We start from the raw sequence: 4,593 nt of genomic DNA, 5'->3' as shown, positions 1-4,593 counted from the left end.
CCATGACCCCTGCTGCCAGAGTTCCACTGCCCTGCTCACTCGCTCTTCCTCCATGCCTGCCCAGAACTCTTCCTGGAGTAGCTGGTGTCACTCCATGCCCCAGGCCTTGCTGATCTGGGTCTTTGGGAAGTAGCCCAAGCCTGCTTTTCCTGTTGCCAAGGCCCCCACCAGTGCCTTTTGCCTGAAGCGTGACTCTGCCACCTCCACTGCCTTCTCTGCCTTCCATTTCCTTCCTGTCCTCACCTTAATGCTGGCTGATGACACCTTACAGTCCCTGGAATCTCTGTACTGTAGGGCTTCTCTCGTGCATGCCACCATGAACTCTTCCGTGAGACCACTGAAGGGTAAGTGCACAGTGTTACTCGTCACGTACAGTGCAGCGCTGGTGAGGCTGCAGGGAAGTCCCAGACCCTTCCGAAGAAAGCCACTGATCTTCCTTCTGAGGGATTCCACTGCTGTCACTGAGACTGCGTAGACGAGCAGAGCATTTACCAGGCAGACCAGACTTGTCCACCTTGGTGAGCCAAGCTCCAAGCTCTTCATTGGACTTCTGGATGGCAGCAGAGTCGAAAAGAGAGTCCCCAAGCTCTTGACTGGTTGCTCTGTGATGGATAGGATTACAGTTCCTGCGATTAAAAAACAGAATTTGCACCATCTTCTTCAGCACCATGGACCTTGACTTGGAGGGCTTGAAACTCATTCTTGCCCATGTGATGAGTCTCTCAAGTCCTGTTGTGATGGTAAGGTCATCCATATAGGCTCTTATGGGGGGCTGTCGTACACCTGACTTTGTTAGGGGCCCCCTGCATTCCACTTCAGCAGCCTTGACCACCATGTTCATCGCAAGGGCAAAGAGGGTAACAGAGATTATTATTACTATTATTCCTTTCTCAAGGTGATGCCAGTCTGATGTTTCTGACCCAGAAGTGACCCTGAACCTGAAATTGTTGTAATAATCCAGGATCAGGTCCTTGATCTTGCTGGGAACATGGTGGAGGTGTAAAGCAACCAGTTTGTGTTGCATCGACTCGTAGGTGTTGGTCAGGTCCAACCACAACACACCTTGGTTGCCTCTGTTCTCATGGGCCTCTCTGATGAGCTGTGTGATTACACCAGTGTGCTCTAGGCAGCTGGGAGCTCCAGGAATCCCGCCCTCTGCACTGAAGGGTCAATGTAGTTGTTCTTGAGGAGACGGCACCCTCAACCTCAATACTCAGTTTTACGTTCCATTCCATCTATTTCTTTGACCCATTTACTCCAGTTTCTTTTATATTCTTCTTCTCTATTTCTTAACCTAAAAGTGAGTCTTTCCATTTCTTTAATCTCTTCAACTGTTGATTTCCAGGTATTAATTGATGGTGATTTAACGTCTAACCAGTTTCGTGTAATTTGTTTTAATGCTGCTATACGTAATATTGTGTACAAGTATTTATCTCCTTCTTTACCAATTTCTGAAGGGATAATACCTAAAAGAAGATTAACTGGTTGTAATGGCTTCTTTAAATGAAAAATACTTTTAATTTTCTCCTGAACTACCCTCCAAAATTCCTTCAACACTGGACAGAAATAGAAAATATGTGCATGGTTAGCCTCTTGCTCTTCACATTCCCTCCAGCATTTAGCACTTCTTGATGAGCTATATTTGGATTTGATTATTGGTGTTAGAAACAGCTTCATATTGATTTTCCAGGCAAATTCTTTCCAGTATTTTGATTGTGTTGTCTTAAATATTCTCTTACATGCTTCTTTCCACTCTTCTTCCAAGATTGTTACTGTCAGTTCCATTTCCCATTTTTCTTTAGTATTATCCACAGTCTCCTTTGTTTCCTGTAAGATTTTATACAATTTTGAGATTTTACTACAAAGACTATTTCTATTTTTGTTTATGAATTTCATTAAACCATGCGTTTGCTGACTCTGTTCTTCCCTCTGTTTCTTTATGAGATAGCTCCTTATTTGAAAATATTGGAATAAATCATTTTTACCTAAATTAAATTTATTTGCTATTGTTTCAAAAGAGTCTAGCACATTATTTGTCATCAATTGTGAATACAGTTGTAATCCCTTCCCTGCCCAGTCTTTAAATACTTTATTTGTTTTACTAGGCAAAAAGTCAGGATCGTTTGCCATCTCTCTCAAGTAAATGCATTCTTTATCAAAGTTGTACATTTTTCGAATACATCTCCAGTTTATTCATGTATTTTCTATACATCAATTGTTCCTGTTGTATTTTTGCATTTCTTTTAAGTTTAAGTAGGGTAGTGTTCCAATTGATATTGATATTGACTGTTGTTCTATTAGTTTCCATTTAGTTCTTACTCTATTATTCATCCATTTCATTATTATATCTACTTGACTAGCATAAAAGTAGTTCATTAAGTCTGGAAAGCTAAGCCCACCTTTTTCTTTAGGTTGGGTTAGCATACCAAGTTTTTTCATTTCCCTTTTATAATTCCAAATATAATTTGAAAGTATTGTATTCCATCTTTTAAAGGTACTACGTGAGATGGTTATTGGTAGGGTTTGAAATAAAAACAAAAACTGTGGAAGCACCATCATTTTCACGATATCTATTCTATTCAGTATTGACTCTGGTATTGATTTCCATCTATTGAAGTCTCCTTTCAACTTATTTTCTAAAGCTTGGTAGTTGTCCATATACAGAGTTTTTATGTCTCCAGTAAGGTATATTCCCAAATATTTAATTTTCTTTGAATGCCGTTTCAATTTGTATTTCTCTTTGAGTTCTGGTGATATATCTTTTCCAAATGTTAATACTTCACTTTTATTTTCATTTAGTTTATATCCTGAGTATTTACTATATTCTAAGATTGTTTCCATCAAGTTTGGTAACGATTGATCTGGGGATGTTAAGTAAATGATCACATCATCTGCATATAATGCAAATTTTGTTGTTGTTCCTTTATATCTATACCTTTGATGTTATTATTTTTCCTTATACTTTCTGCGAGTGCCTCTATGCATATAGCAAATATAATTGGTGACAGGGGATCCCCTTGCCTTGTCCCTTTATGGATTGAGAACCTTCTAGACAGTGTGCCATTCACCTTTACTCTAGAAAATGGATTTTTATACATTCCTTGAATCCACATGCAAAATTTTTCATGAAAACCAAAACTATTTAAAATCTCAAACATAAATGGCCATGAGACTAAATCAAAGGCTTTCTCTGCGTCTAATGTTAAAAGAAGAAGATTGGTGTCATTATGGCGGGCAGCCTTGATGATCTCCTCAACCTCCTTCGGACTTGGCTCCGTCAACTTGAACTCTGCTGCTGGGGGGGCGGGGCTGGTGAGAGCTTTGTTGGGTTCCAGATCTTGTTCCCTCAGTGGGTCACTCATGGTGTTCTGGAGGAAGAGATTCACTTCCTCTGTTAACTTAGTAAAAGCTTCAGGGAGTTAATGCAATATGTTGAGCTTGAATGTTCATGTTTACATTCATAGCACACGGCGCAGTGTCTCGTACTTCAGCGGTATTTAAAAATGAGATTAAAAGCTTCAATATTTTTGTTTCAAATACAAACAATAAACGGCGCTACATTTTGACTGTTTTCTGAGTGTTTCCCTTTTTTAGAGTAGTCTTAATTAAATTTTTTGTTTAGTCGACCGGGAAATTAGACGCCAGGAACAGACCTATTTATCACAGACTGATATATGTACTGAAGAAAGACAGATATCTGAGGGCTGTGTTTGGTTGGTCCTCATCACATGACATGTGGTGCGCACAGCTGCTTTCAAAAGTTAAACTCGATGTCACACTGGCGTCCCTCAGCTGTTTTAGCGCACCTGCTGGGCATCGATATTGAAAACAATGAATTTGAGGGCGCAGCATGTGTACGGCCCCTAAATCTGCAGTCAAACAATGTTTTTCTGTTTTCTGTTCATGTCAAGTATGTTTTTGTTGTATCGATTTGATTCCACTGGCGTCACACAGTACGCATTAACACACGTTACAATAACTGACTGTACATTTACAGTAAATACCTGGCTGCTAGTTGCATCACTTTCACAGTAAGTTACTGTATCATTTTTACAGCAAATTTTTGTAAACTGACAGCTGCATACTGTGATCTCACAGTGGTTATGAATGAATTACTGTGATTAATTTATGCACTCCTGTAGAATCACTGCATTTCACTGTAATCTCACAGTTAAACTCCAGACATTCTCGGAACCCATCGCGATACAGCCTCTGGGGGCAGATTTTTTGGCATTCCGGTTTGATTTGGGCGGAGGAGGCGAATTTCCGTTTCCGACCCGTTTATATATAAGTAAATATGCTGAAACATTGCGATGGATTCAAAGTTTGCAGTGACGCCAATTATGTTCCGCCTCGTTAGTTCACCGTACAGACCGTTTAACCTGGCAACAACTGCAGCCGGCTCATACGTGATTGGTCAATATCACGCACACTACAAACAGCCTACAACCGGAAACCAGGGCTCTTCCACTCTTCTTCCGGAGGCAAGATCTCCGGGGTTTGCCTACAGACTCTACATTCACTAAATGTAGAGTCTGTATATAGAGACTAAACTCCAGTTATTACTGTAATTTAGTGGCGTACCTCTGTAAA

At 40.2% G+C, this 4,593-nt stretch overlaps 1 pseudogene; it reads right to left on the bottom strand.

Moving 5' to 3' along the window:
* Window positions 1–3,362, bottom strand: part of LOC125892365 (uncharacterized) — a 7,417-nt pseudogene extending 4,055 nt beyond the window's left edge.
* Between the last annotated feature and the right edge of the window lie 1,231 nt (window positions 3,363–4,593).

Source organism: Epinephelus fuscoguttatus, linkage group LG7 (assembly GCF_011397635.1).
Source record: "Epinephelus fuscoguttatus linkage group LG7, E.fuscoguttatus.final_Chr_v1".
NCBI classification, from domain to species: Eukaryota; Metazoa; Chordata; class Actinopteri; order Perciformes; family Serranidae; genus Epinephelus; species Epinephelus fuscoguttatus.
The sequence above is the reverse complement of the archived record's forward strand: the minus strand, read 5'-3'. Positions and strand labels throughout refer to the sequence as shown.